We start from the raw sequence: 15,437 nt of genomic DNA on the forward strand, positions 1-15,437 counted from the left end.
TTATAAAGTCTTCGCCATTTTAAGCATTTGACAGTGAGGCAAGTAATCAGGTGCCTGAGATGGGGTCATCGGTTTCTTGGGTGTGGTTCATGCCATGGGCCTTAAAAACTTGGTAGTTTTCGAAAGAATAGAAGATGTGAAAGAAGTCATAAGTTTGTGTCAAGAATAAGTAGTGCAGAGTACTTCCTCGGAAGCCAGTGCCTGCTCAGGGGCTCCCATCCAAGGTAGAGACAACCACATGATCCTTAGTCAATGAAGAGTTTTGCAGCATACCAGACTCTGAAAGGGTCTTGGTAGCGGCCTGTGAATCCACAGAAGCGGGCATCAGGGTCCTCACTAAGGACCAGAGAACTGACGACTAGCTTAACAAAAGCATCGTCAGTAGGTTTGGACCTATGTGGCCTGTCTCTGTCTTTACCCTTACGTTTATTTGGAAGAACGGATGTTGGATGGCTTACCGAAGCCATATCGGAAATCGAGGACAGAACGCAAAAACATCTAGCTACAATAAGGATCCACCGACGTATAGTTCTGGAGTTGAACAAAGCACAAAAGCGACAGCAGGGGATGTCGTGGTCTGGGCCTAAGCAAGTGACGCAGTAAGAATGAAAGTCTTGGTGTGGCATTTGCTTTCCACAGGCAAGACAATTGTTAACTTTTTCTGATATCAGTTAGAGCAAGAAAAAAGGATCCCTAACGGGGTTACTTAGCTTTAGAAGACTTCAACTTGGAAAATGAAATTCAAGTAGCAGCCGACCAGCACACGTGCAAACTGCTTCTGCTTCGAGCTCCTCGGCAAGAAAGACTGGTGTAATGGCATCGGCTGCCTTCCTTTATACTACTGACAACCTGACATCAGTGCTAAAGCGACAGCAACCGACGCAGAAATATTAAGGCTCTGGCAGGGATAACCCAAATGTGATGACTGCAACAGTGAAACACGAAGAACATCTTCATTTACTCACTCATTCATAACTTTAAGTGCTTTATTCCAAATCATTCTGTCATATTTTGTAACTTCAGAATATTCATCATTTCCTCTCTCCTTTTTCCTCTCAAATCACAATTAAAATCTCCCATATTATAATCATATTAATTACTACATAATCCAGAATTTTATGAAATACACTTCCCTTTCTTTGCTTGTAACACAGGCATATAGTGCTACAATTCTATATACTTAATTATGCCATCTGAAATTTACAAAATGTAATTTTCCCATCATTAACAATATTACATTCAATATTTTTACTGACTTCCTACAAAGTACAACTATGTCAGAAGAACATAGTTCTTTTCCTTGGTTCTACATTGCATCTCCTCGCCAAAGTTTCCTTTGTTTATCTCTCCTCTTGTGTCAAAAATATCTTCCAATATTATGTGAACATCACACTACACACCAATTTAGTACACCTATTATTCTACTTTACTATTTACATTTACTGAAATAACTTGAAGACTGTCATCATATCTGTGTTGTAGCTTACCAGAAATTATGTAAATCTCATTTGTATCCTCTATTTCCTTTTTCTCTTTTACAATTATCCCTTTAAACTTTTTCTATAATTTTCTTGTCAAAATAATTATGTTTATATCTTCCTACTTACTTGTTTTAGAACCTTCTTCTATAGTATCTACTGTTTCATTTTCTCTTCATCCTTATCTTTATTTTTACCCTGATCTTGCTTCTCTATTTCCTCTTTGTCTTTTACTGGGACTACTACTCTCCGTATATTGTCCTCACTTTTTTCTTCCTGATCCATTTTCTCTAGATTGCAATCTATCTATGAATGTCCAGTTCTATTTAGAACATTCCAATTCACACTTATTTGCATCATGACCGATTTCCCCACAAATATAACACTTCCTCTTATAATATTACTTATCAAATTATCTTTTCCACAAAGGGAAAAAAACATGTTTTAGACTGCCCCATTATTTCACACCCCTGTTCCCTTCTACATTTACCATACTAGGGATATGAACATTTTTTTCTTTCTCCATTTTCAGTACAATATTACAATCCCACCCACCAGTCCATAATCCTCCGTTATCATACACTTTGCTAATGTCCACAGCTTCTTTACAAAACTTGTTTAAATATCTCTTTAAAGTCTCATTTTCAACTTCAGTTTACAACTGAACATTTTTATTTGTGTTTCACTGTGAAATGCTTCAACCACATAAGAGTTCTATGGATTACAGTTCTTTTTCAAATCTCCTCAAAAATCTTTCCAGAAGAGAAGCAGTCTCAAAAACAATGTCACAAATTGTATCTTTATGCATAAGAATAAAAGCTCTTAGCTCCTGAGCCTTCACTCTCAATGGGACCATTAAATTATGTCAAATATCATACTTGTCCATTTCTTTGTTCTGAATTCTTAAAATGAGTTTCCTTTCTCTGTTCATTTCTTATTGCTTTCCTTATGGTTTCCTCGACAGCCTCAGCACAGGATTTCTTTTTCTGGCAATCTTCTTTTAAAATGGCTTCTGATTCCTCAGATGAGATTTTGTCTACAATTTCACCCCAATCTAACATCTTTTCCACTGTACGGCTTTCTCTGCAACAGCAATTCACTCAAAACATCATCCCATAAACCTCTCGACTGGACGTTTGTAATAAAACATCCATTGTTGTTTTGAATGCTTGCTTCTGATGAAACAAATTTATTTTTCATGTGTTAAATTTTGCTGAAACAGCTCCTCAGAATCTTGTAAAGCCTTAGACACTGCAGTAGCGTTTGCCTCTGTGCTATCTGCCATCTTCAATCGCTTTGAGTAGTGTTTTCCCAGCTGCCACTGCACTAGGATTAGAACAAGAACTCTCTTAACAAGTAGGGGAAGTTCCCCAGTGCCCTGGCCAAATTTCCCAAAGTCTGTATAAACACCACAATGAGTCTCCACTGAAAAGAGGCTACAATTAAGTGAGACTATCCTGGTCAACAAAAGATAAGTAAAATAAGTAAATAAATGAAAATGTACAAATGTGGCTAGCCTTTGTTTTTAACATCTTTATTAAAATAATCATATTTTAAACAATGACACAGGTACAAACAGCTATCATAATGGTTACTCTCTCCATAGTATCATAAAATGTAAATGGCCTAATAGATACAAACAAAAAGCTAGGACTATTGTTTTACATTAAAAAAGTGCAGAGTACAAATAGCAATGTTGCAGGAGAGACATCTGGACAAAAATGAACACTTGAATACGACAAAAAATAAATTTCAAGGTGGACATTTAACAGAACAGCAGGGACAAAGGGAAAGGAAAGTAAAAATACTGACTCCTAGAGGGGCTCCAGTAATGACAGAAAAGGGGAAAAAGACCATAATGTTGGATTTGTGGTAATAAGGGATTACTGAAGGGGGAAGGATTATACTGGGATCTATTTACATTTAACCTAAATCTGAAATTATGGAGCTTAACAGAATTTTGGGAGAAGTAATACATTTTCAGAAGGAATTATTATTATACGTCAAGCATATGCAAATGATATTCCCCTTTGCTCTGGAACTCTGGAAAGAAAATGGGAAGGTGAATGACCTGATTAATGTTTGTTTCAGAAGCGACCTTGGGCATGAAGGAGGGTTTGATCTAGGAGAGACACGGGTCCTTATGGAATATAAGGTATGGAGGCTGAATGCAAAGGGCTTGTAACTCTGAAACCTGCTTAGATGAGGTCAGAGCCACTAGTAAAGTGGTATTCCAAGACAGGTACTGTAGATCCACCTTTACCGATGGTTCAAAGGGTGATGACACCAGCGCTTGTAGCCCAAAAGTTAGGTACCAAGGGGGAGTAGGATCCTTCACTTGTGCCCGTAAGAGGAATGTACCTTTCAAATAGGCTTTGCACAATCTAGAAACAGCTAAAGATGTGTCCTTAAATCCTACATGGTAATGGGAAATGGCAGCAAATTGGATTTTAACTGTAGAGGAACTGGCTACTTGGTTGGAGATACAAGCCAGGAACTCTAAGACCGAAGGTATCGAGGCAGTAAAAGGATTTATACAATGCTGTCATGCCCAAGTGGAAAACCTCTTCTATTCGCTACCATAAATCTTTTTCGTAAATGACTTTTGAGTGGAAAGCAAAATGTGCTTTATGGGAGAGGAAAGCCCGAGAACTGTAGCCATCATTGGAACTGCAGAAGCCAAGCCGTGAGCTTCAGCCTTTTCAGATCCAGATGATATTCGCCCTCTGGATTGGATATCAGATTTAGACAAGGATCCAGAATCCAGGGAGGGCAGACACTGTGAGACCAGAGGAGAGGAAACCAAACCTGATGAGGCCAGAAAGAAGCAATGAGGATCACTCGGCACCTTGACCTTTTTGCCTTCTATAGAAATTTCGACATAAGAGGAAGAGGAGGGTAAGCATACAGCAGACCAGGGGGGCCAAGCATGAACTAGAATGTCTCCGGAAAGTCCTTCTTTGGGGGGGGATCAGGGCGAAGAACTTGCTGCACTTGACATTGGAAGAAGAGGCAAAGAGATCGCAGCAAGTTTGACCCCATTTCCGGAAGACCATGTCCGCCACTGTGAGGAAACAGTATGGTCCTGCTAAGTTTGTCCACAAAGATGTTGGAACTCCCCGGAATGTGCATTGCGATAAGAAAGTGGTCAGAGGAAATCGCCCATTCTCACAATCTCATGGCGTCTCGACACAGGGGATATGATCTGGTTCCTCTCTGCTTGTTGATATACCAGACCACTGATATGTTGTCCATCTGTATCATAATCGTTCCTCGGGGGGAGAAATGAATGAAGTGCCTGCAATGCCAGAAGCATTGCCCTCATCTCCAGAACACTGATGTGTAAGCTGGTCTCTAAAGTTGACTACGTCCCTTGAACAGTCTGTCCCAGCCAATGCCCCCCACCACCAACTAAGCTGGAGGTGTCTGTGGTGACTGCTGCTATAAGAGCGGGAGTCAAGAAGGGGTGACCTTCTGTCAAATTCTGGTAATATAACCACCACAGAAGGAACGATTTGCAGGTTTTCGACAGGCGAATGGGATGAGACAGAGGTTTGTCCAGAAGAGACCATTGTATGGCTAGGGTCCACTGAAGGATACGCATGTGCAGTCCTGCAAGGGGTAGAATAACGATGGTTGCTGCCATGCACCCTAGGGCTTGAAGAATCTGAGCTGCTGAGGAAAGAGAAGCTTCAAGAATAACACGAACATGGAACTGAATAGAGTAAATTCTGTCGCTGGTGAGGAAGATCTTGCACAGAGAAGTGTTTAGCCATGCTCTGATAAATTCCAGAGAACGGAAAGGTTCCAACTTGGATTTTGGAAAGTTTATCGTGATGCCCAAGGTTGATGCTGATTGGAGAAACTGGTCTCTGGCTAGAAGAAACTGATGCCTAGTGGGTGCAACTAGGAGCCAGTCATCCAGTTAAGGAAAACCTGTATTCCCTGCAGCCCAAGATGTGCTGCAAGTACTGCTACCCCTTTGGTGAACACCCTGTGACTGTGGTGAGACCAAAGGGGAGTAAACTGAACTGGATATACCTGGCTCCTGACCAGAAGCGTAGGAACCTTCTGTGGCGCTTGTCCATCTTTATGTGGTAATACTAGTCTTGGAGGTCCACTGAGCACATCCAGAAGTCTTTCTGCAGGTAGAAAAGGATGAACTGAATGGTAGCCATCCCGAACTTCGTCTTAGAGACAAACTTGCTTAGATGGGTCAAGTCCAAAATATGGGTCTGTGTCCCCACATCTATTTGGGCACCAAAAAGAGGCTTGAATAGATGCCTGATCCAGATAGTTCTGGAAGGATGGGCTGGATAAGCAGCTTGGAGACTTCTAGATTGGGTGCCTCCCTGTGAGCGGGTGGAACATCTGGGTGAATTTAACGGGATCTTGGGGGAAGAAGGAAGGGGATGGAATAATCCCTGGATATTATTCTTAGTACCCATCGATCTACTGTGATGGCTTCCCAAGCTGATGGGTATGACTCCCAACTGCCTCCAGGGCAGAGCAGTCGGGCAACATTTCAGGGTCGGTGGAATAGTCTATCTGAATAAGAGTCCCGAGACCTTTGGTCCCTTGTAGCCCTTCTGGCTCTAGGGTGGCATCTGAATGCATCATTCCCCGGTCTAACTGTAGGGGAAGAGTCTGCCAATGTGTCTTGATGAAAGTCCTAAACTTCCGGAACCACAGCTTCGTACTACCTCTCTGACATCTGGAGTAGGATTCACTGAGGAGTAGTGAAGCGGATCCCAATGGCAGACAGGGTCTTGTCATCCTTCTCACATTGGGTCAAAGTCTTTTTTATGGGCGGGCCAAACAAGGTTGACCTGTTAAAGGGGGCAATCGTGAAGGATGCCTTAAAGGGCTCAGAGAAGTTACAGAGCCTCAACCAAGCATGAGGCCTAATAGCAATGTCTGTACTGGCTGCTCTAGATGCACCTTCCGTAGCATAGCAGAGGAATCTCATAGAAGTGCTAGAAGATGGCCTTAAGAGTAGCCAGTCTGGAGGAGAAAATCTTCTCCTTGGCAGACATGGACTCTGGGGTAGATGCAGATATCTCTTCAATGAGTGATCTCTGCAGCCAGGTAACGTATGCCATATATATCATCGCCCTCAACGAGAAGGTCGCTGAAGTGTAAACACACTTCCCTAACCAGTCTATCACATTCAACTCCCTGGTGGGCAGATGGACAGAGGTGCTCTCACGACTGAGCTCCTTTTTTTGGTGGCAGCTGCAACCACCAAGGCATCAACAAGGTCACTCTTCTGCCAGAACATTCTATCCCGATGGGTGCTTAACACTTTGTCAGGGTGTTTAGGTATTGGTTCCACTGTGTTCAGTTCCTTCCATGCCCAGCGGGCATGAAGGTCAACCAAGGGGTCCGTTGGGGGGAGGGGGGGTTCACCCAGGAGGTAGATGGGTTTGCTCTAAACATCTCCAGGAACACAGACTCATCCGGATTGGGCTTCTGGGAGGACCAGCCACCTTTCTGTTGCAGAATTTCCATGATGTCTCCAAAGGAGACACTGTCAGTTGGGAGATCTTGGAGAGCCCTCCCCTTCCTCTAAGTCGGTGTCTTCAGTGACAGACTCTGGAGTGGAGTCAAAGTGCCTCCTCTTGCACACGTGCTTCTGATGGACTTCCATGGGGGAGGGGGACTCCAAGGAAGAACCAGAAGTCTGGGGCTACACAGGGAGGGCACCCTGGAGGGTCAAGGCAGGCTGTCCCTGAAGTGGAGGACTGGAGACACGATTCCGACAGAGGTAAGAAAGGATCCGGAGGGGTGGCATTGAGGATCTCGACAGAGGTCAATAAATCCCTCTCCACCATGTCAAATGCTGATGGAGAGTGGGAGATTAGTGTCAAAAGCATCGGCACCAAGGCACTTGACACCATCCGAAGAGACCCCACCCACCCCATCGGTGTTGACGGAGGAGTCCGTGCCAAGCTGCTCAGTGCCGATGCTGTAAGGGGAGGGGATGGCACAGAAAATCTGGATGTTGGCGCCAACCCCTCGGACCATCCACCAAGAGGACTATGGTTCAATGAGCCCTCCAGCACCGAAGTGAAAGGTGCAGAGGAACTCGAGGCTGTGGCCAGTGTCGAAGAAACCAAAAACACCAATGTTAGAAGTTCCAATATCCACAGGCCCCGATGCCATGGGGCTCGGGAAAGGAGGATGCCCAGTAAAGACATGGGGAGGACCCACTGCTACTGAAGGGGAGAGGGTGGGAAGGATACCCAGCTGGATCTGGGCCCACAGAAACGGTCTCATCAGATGGTCCACTTCTCTCTGACAAACTCCAACATGATCTGGCAAAGAAAGCCACCAACTAAGGCCTGGAAGGATGCCTGGGCGAGGCCAATGTGATCTTGGGAGGTTCAGGAGAAACCCTCGGCAGAGGTAAAGATGGCCTAGACCTGACTTTGGGGGAAGGTTCACCAGTAGATGGTGAAGAATCCGTCAGTTTCCACTTCTCTGGAGGTCTATCTCTGCTTCTAGACTTTTTCTCTCTCTCTTTTTCTCTCTTGGCCTTATCCTCTTCCCTCCTTTCCACTTTGGGCGACTTAGAGGGGGGTTGAGTCCCAGCACCCACAGAAGCTGAACTAGGTAACAGCTCCTTTAAAATAAGTTTATTCCTTCTGTCCACGATAGTATGAGCACTGCAACCTGCACAAATGGAGCACTCAGAGTCCAGGTGGCTGGGACCTAAACATACAATGCACTGGGTGTGGCCAACTGAAGGGGAAAGCGCATGTCCACACCCAATACTTTTTTTAAAACCTGCAGCCTTCTCTTCGTCAGATTTTTCAGCCATATCCAAAAGAAGAATAAATACAGCAGGTTATAAGAAGAACCTGATAGCCCAATAAGGATTTTCTTTAATGCAAAGAATACGTGGATAGGCTAAAGAAAAGAAATCTATAGAAGAGAGAGAAACAGTACCTGTAACAAGGTTATACTGGATTAGAAAAACGCTCAAAAACATGGAGCTCAGTTAACCTGCTGTTGTTGGAATGGCAGCAAATGAAATCTGAGGTAGTGAGGGGCATTATGGTTTGGGGAGGAGCTCAGTTTTAGCGCCGTAGCTTGGATATGGCCGGTTTGGCGCCGATGTCGGTGCCTATAACCACAGGTGGAAGATCAAATGAAGACAACAATTTCAGATTTTATTTCGCATGAAAATAAAGAAAGCTTTGACACTTACATCCATTAACTATTTCAGATCATGCAAGAATAAAAACTAAGACAGGTGCAGGATAATAAAGTAAAATAAGACATTGGTACTTTCCTACTTATCAGTTAGAAATGAATTTTAAGGGATGGGAAAGTGGAAATGAGAGTAAAAGTAGACAGAAATTTCTTCAGAATGGATAAATAGTGAAAAGGATAAAATAAAATCAGAGTATAAACAAAGCAGAAATAAGAGAGTGAGAGAAATGTGAGAAAGAAATAAATTATACAGAAGGACTTTCAAATATTAAAGTATTGCAGAATCAGGAGAATCTCACAGAACATGAAGAGGAGGAACTGCAAACCTCTAAGGGGAAAATGATAGAGTACTTGGACAATGAGAAAGCTGGCTGTTATGCAACTAATTTTTGAAAACACCACAGCATAAAAATGTTTAACACTATGACTAAGGCAAGAGAAAGTAGAAAGAGTGGTTGCCAAACTTAGTGAGCCTATAACAAACAAAACCAACCCCACAAAAACAAAAATCATGTGCTAGAGATATTTAAAAAATATTTTGAAAATTTGTATAAAGCAGGGTAATACGGACATCAATAAAAGGCACAAATGGAAATATTTATGGAAGACCTGTGCCATTCTTAGAAGCAGGCTCAACAATTAACAGCTTATACAGGAAAAGAAGAAATGAAACATTGATGTATAACTGACAAGGAAGTCTCCAGAAACAGACGACTTTCCTGTGGAAATCTGCCAACTGGGAGGGAAGAAAGTGATAACGATCTAGATGGTTTTGTTTAATATAAAGCAAATGTTTGACAATGGCAGTGTGATTCAGAGGGAAGCAGAGGATAAAATAATACCACTATTGTTGGTGGGTCTTGACGCAGATAAGGTACTTGACTGAGCCACCTGGGATGCTCTGTGTGGAAATTATCACATTTGTGTTCCCTGACAGAATAACAGGGTTAATTAGGAGGATATAGGAAAAGTAGGAGTCATGAATTAAGGTGGGGAGGGGAAGGACCCCCCCCCCCCAACAGGCTGTGACTCAACAAAGGAACCAGGCAGGGGTGTCCTCTTTCCCCTTAGCTATTTATGATATATTTACAGCCACTGGTAAAGAAAAAAGGAACACACAGGACTTACAAATATAGTGGTAGAATTGGTATGGTAATCAATAAAAAGCAGCTTTATTCACTATTATTTTGTACTTGAAATAACCAAAAAAGGACATTTTGAGACAGTTTCATGTCTTTTCACGATATAAAATAAAATGAAGATAAAACAAAGGCTGTAACTGCAAACTATGTACCCACATATGAACTGATTCAGCAATAGTCATGGGGACATATAGGTTCATAGGTAAGTACTAGGCTATCTGCCCATGGGCATTTATAAGCCTAGCCACAGAGTGATGGCTTTCGCCTCCCCATTAGATTAGTAACTTGGGCCTCTGTCAACAGGGCTCCTGAAGTGATCCCAGGGTAGAACTTACGATTACCCATCCACTCATCAAGATTTCTCTTGAAGAGGGTCAGAGAGGAGCTCTGTCGAATATGGATTGGGATTCTATTCCAGAGTGAGGGGAGTCGCTGGGACAGGAATCTATCCCTCCAGCATGCCCTGTTTATTGTTGTACATAGGTTCAAGTCGCTAGAACGAGTGGTTCTGAGAGATCTCATTTTTTTGAGGTGAAGCATGTCCATTAGTTCAGGGTTTGACATGGCCCTATAGGTCAGGCATAAGTCACCTCTGAGCAGACGGTAAGCAATTGAGAAGAGCTGGAGCTTTTTTAGTCGTGCTTTATAGGGTAATTGTTTAAGGCCCTTAATCCTCTTAGTGAGGTACTTCTGTGGTCTTTCTAGTTGTTGCAGGTGTCTAGTGAGGTACATCCCAAATGGGGCATTGTACTCTATTATGGGCCTAATGAGTGAGGAGTAAAGGGGCACAATCACCTCCTTGGATCTGGATGAGAAACCCTTTGTTATCAGGTGTGCCACATAGAAGGATTTCCTGACCGTTTTGGCTATGTGGTTATCAAAGGAGAGCATGCTATCTATTTGGATACCCAGGTCCCTAATTACTTCTTCTGTACTTAGTGGATTCCCATCTATGTGGTAGTTTGTAGGTACTTTGCTTTTCCCAAATGGGATTACTATGCATTTTTTGGCATTTAGCTTGAGGCTGTGACTTTGACACCAGGTGTTTGTCTCTGTGAGACCCTTTTGCAGGATGTCTGTGTCAGCTGGGGAGTCAATTATTGCAGCCAATTTACAGTCATCTGCAAACTTGGTTAGCCACAGTCCCTCCGCCTTTGCCTGTACTTCGGAGAAATATATACCGAACAGGAGGGGTCCCAGGACTGAGCCCTGTGGGACTCCGCTTGTGACTGGTTTAGAGTCAGACATGGCGCCTGCCACTCTTACCATGTGGGTTCTGTCTGAGAGCCAATTGGCAACCCATCTCATGACATGGGGGTTGATATTTAAGCTGGTGAGTTTGTCTATGATTCCTGAGTGTGGGATGGTGTTGAACGCCTTAGCGAGGTCCAGATATGCTGTGTGGACCACCTTCCCTTTATCTATGGCCTTGGTAACCGTTTCGAAGAAGTCGACCAAGTTCAGGAGGCAAGATCTGCCTTTAACAAAGGCAAACTGGGTGGGTTTCAGTGTCTGGAGTTTCCCAATGTCCCTGTTAATAAGCTCCATGATAATGCGTTCCATGGCTTTGCAGACCAAGCTAGTCAAGCTTATAGGGCGATAGTTCCCAGTGTCAGTTGTGGCACCACCTTTGTGGAGTAGTACGACTGTTACTGTACGCCATTCTTTGGGTACATAGCCTGTAGAGAGGCTGAGTTTGAAGAGTGATTTGAGATGGGGGGGTTAGTTCATTTTGAAGCTCGTGTAAGACACAACCTGGGATAGCATCTGGTCCCATTGATGCTGTGTTTTTGGCCTTTGCAAGGGCGGTCTTTCCTTATGTGTCTGAGATATCTGGAGCGCCACATTCTCCTGGGATGGGTGCTAGCCCCTTTGGTGGAGGGGGGGGGGTGAAGTTTGCACTGAACCTGTCAGCCAGGATGTTGGCAATGTCGGTTGGTTCAGTGTACTTATGGCCATTATGCACTAGCTCGGAGCATATCTTGAGTGTTTGCCCCTAGACTCTTGACATAGTTAAAGAAGGCCTTGTGGTTATCCTTAGAGTCATTGGCTATTTTTCTTTCGAAGCTGGCCTTGGATGATTTAATGAGGGAGCGCAGTTTTTTACTGATGTTAATCAGAAATGCCTTGTTATTTTGGGATTTTGTTCTATCTTGCAGGAGTTTCCTCCATCTGTTGTAAAGTTTATTTATGGCCAGGGTCCACCAGACTGGCTTTCTCTTTTTTGAGAAGTTGGTCTTGGTTTTACTTGGGATGGCTCGGTCCATGCATTCTTGAAGGTGTTCACAGAATGCACTTGTAAAGGATTCTGCCGATGGGTCATCATTTTCCATTTGATTGGGAGCTTTGAAACTTCCCACCTCAGTCTTGAGGAGTGTGAAGTTGGCTTTAGAGAAGTTTTTTACCTTGATTTCCTTCACGGGGGGGGTCGGGATGTGGATGGCCAGTGTGATTAGTTTGTGATCTGATCTTACCAATGACGAGTATACCTCAGGTGTGGAACACAGGTTCCCCATGTTGGTGATGACCAGGTCCAGTATGTTGTCACCTCTTGTGGGAGTGGTGACCAGCTGTTCAAGGGCGTTTGAGTTTATAAACTCAAGGAAGTATTGGGCTAGGGCATTTGAGCTTGAATAGTTTTCCCAGTCAATGTTCGGATAGCTGAAGTCACCCAGTAGCATGGTGTTGGGTAGAATCTTCATACTTTCTAATGTTCTCAGGAATGCTGCGTGAGGGTCCTGAGATATGAAGTATTTAGGTCTATGGATTAAAAATGACTCTATTATTGCAGCTAAAGATGTGTGTGATGAAAGTAAACAAAGGATAATACAAAAACTGAGACACTGGAAACTCATTATTGTGGATATGGGTAGTGAGATTCAAGCAGCGAAAATACTTCAAGCTCCGTTTGCTTCCTATACAGGTAAGATGTATTTATATCAACCAAAGGAGAAGATGTGGTGAGATAAAGAGCTAAAGGAATATGTTTGAAAGGGGAAAAGGGCAAAAGTTAAGTGGGATAAGTTGATTTGCCCCACGGAACAAGGTGATTTAAAACTACCTGATTTGAGGTGATACTTTAAGACTTGTATATATAACATAAGCAGAAGGTTATAATTCAAAGTGGAAATGGATGATGATGAAATGGGGGGAGGGAGCATTTGAGCTGTAAGAAAGTACAGTTGTGTACCTACCATAAATGTAGATGTTCGAGTGTATTCACTGTTGCAGTCATTACACTTGGGTTATCCTGCTGGCAGGCTACCCGCAGTCGGCCTGAATTCCAAAGTCCTGGTCCGGTGTCAGTTGCTGTCGCCTCTTCCCTGACGTCAGTGCGCCAGGGGTATAAAAGATGCAGACGATGCCATTTTCTTCAGTTTTTCTTGCACCAGATGTCTGGTGCCCCCAAAAGGGTAGGCTAAAAATTCTGCTCATAAAAATGCATGCACTAACATAAACATTAACTTCATCTACAAGCAAATACACCACATAGGTTGTATAGAATAGAGAAGTACAGATAAGTCCCAGCAATGAAAGAGGGGTGGTGGGAGGGTAACCTGGACTGCAACAGTGAATAAACTCGAACATCTACATTTATGGTAGGTACACAACTGTACTATGTTCATCGTGTTTCACTGTTGCAGTCATTACACTTGGGTTGAATCCCAAAGCTGAGGATGGGAGGCTGGGCCTAAACAGAATTAGGAGTGGCTATGAGGCCCTGCAGAACTGCAGGGCAAAGCCTGCTCTGGATTTAGAGTAAAGTGCTAAGTGGTAGTGCTTTGTAAAAGTGTGCACTGAAGTCCAAGTTGCAGCCTCCAAAATGTCCTTGGTTGGTACTCCTCTGAGGAAGGCTGCTGAAGTGGCTGCTGCTCTGGCTGAATGTGGCCTAATGCCCTTAGGCACTGATTTGCCATGTTGTGAATAGCAGAAACGAATGCAGTGGCCTATCCATTTTGAAATAGTCTGCTTTGAAATAGCTTTTCCTTGCGATCCTGCAGCATATGCCACTAAGAGTTGCTCAGTCTTTCTGAAAGCTTTAGTTTTGTCCAAATAGAAGCGTAGCTGTCTTTGTATGTCCAAAGAATGCAGAAGTATCTCCCCCTTATTCCGTGGGTTTGGATAAAAGGTAGGCAAATGAATGGTTTGGTTAAGAGCCACACTGGACACTACCTTAGGCATAAATGTTGGGTTTGTCCTTAGAGAAACCCTGTCCGGATGGAAAATAATAAAAGGTTTCACAGCCATTAGTGTCTGTAACTCTGAGACTCTTCTTGCTGTAGTTACTGCTAGGAGCAGAGCTGTTTTCCATGACAAGTATTTTATCTCAGCTGTATTGGCTGGCTCAAAAGGAGGCAGTGTGAGCTTTTCCAAGACAGAATTGAGGTCCCATGCAGGTATTGGTGCTCTCCGTGAAGGTCTTATGTTTTTGGCCCCTCTGAGGTGCTGCCTTAGCAGTGGATGTGAAAAAATAGGTGGGCCCATATTGTAATGAGCTGAAATGGCAGAGGCATGGATCTTAATTGATGAGAAGGATAGGCCTTTGTCCAGCATCTCAGTTAGGTATTGCAAAATCTGAGGAACATTTGGTACAAGCATGTCAATTCCTTGTGCCTGGTTCCAAGCACAGAGTCTCTTCCATTTTTCTGCATAAGATTTTCTGGTGCTGGGCCTCCTGGCCTCCAAAATAACATCCATAACTACTTTATAGAGAGGTGTGCTCTGAATGGTTACATTATCCGCCATGCAGCCAGATTTAGGGTTCTGAGTTGGCTGTGCAGGATCTGATTGTTTTGCTGGATCAGTAAATGAGGAATTTGAGGGAATGTCCAGGCTGGGCCTTGAGACAAGCTCTTTAGGATTGGGTACCAGTGCTGGCGTGGCCAGTCTGGGGCAATCAGTATAATTTTTGGCTTCTCTTGTCTGACCTTTAGGAGTACCTCGGGGAGGAGAGGCAGTGGAGGAAAGGCATATACTGTAAGGGTTTTCCAGCTGAATGATAGAGCATCCACTTTCCATGCTTGTTTGTGATAAGTCCTTGTGCAGAATGTCTGTAGTTGGCAGTTGTGAGGGGAGGCAACAGATCTATGTCTGGGCATCCCCATTTCCTTGTTATCATGCTGAAGATTTGTGGATCTAGTTTCAACTCATGAGGATCCATGAGGTTTCTGCTTAGTTCGTCTGCCAGAGTATTTGTCTTTCCTGGCAGGAATTGTGCTTGCAGGTGTACTTGATAAGTCAATGCTGTGTTCCACAAAGTCGTGGCTTGTCTGCAGAGGGGGTAGGAATGTGTGCCTCCTTGCTTATGTAACACATGACTGTAGTATTGTCCGTCTTTATCAGCAGTTGTCCTGGATGAAGTAGATCTTTGAAGGCTGTCAGGGCATTCTGTACAGCTAGCATCTCTTTTTGATTGATATGAAGATGCATTTGGCTTGAGGGCCATGTGCCCTGAATACATTTTCCTGTCATGTGGGCCCCCCAGGCATAATCTGATGCATCCGTTGTTAGCGTCTGTCTGGCTGTAGGTAAAGTGAATGGCTGTCCCTTGTTGTGGTGACAGGCCTGTGCCCATCATCGAAACTCCTGTTGCAGGCAG

The 15,437-nt window shown here is 43.7% G+C and overlaps 1 protein-coding gene across 3 annotated transcripts in view; it reads right to left on the bottom strand.

Moving 5' to 3' along the window:
• The window catches only part of EP400 (E1A binding protein p400), a 3,509,270-nt gene that overhangs the window by 850,763 nt on the left and 2,643,070 nt on the right, over nt 1–15,437 (bottom strand). The window lies entirely within an intron of this gene.

Source organism: Protopterus annectens, chromosome 1.part0 (assembly GCF_019279795.1).
Source record: "Protopterus annectens isolate FY-2018-M chromosome 1.part0, PAN1.0, whole genome shotgun sequence".
NCBI lineage: Eukaryota > Metazoa > Chordata > Ceratodontiformes > Protopteridae > Protopterus > Protopterus annectens.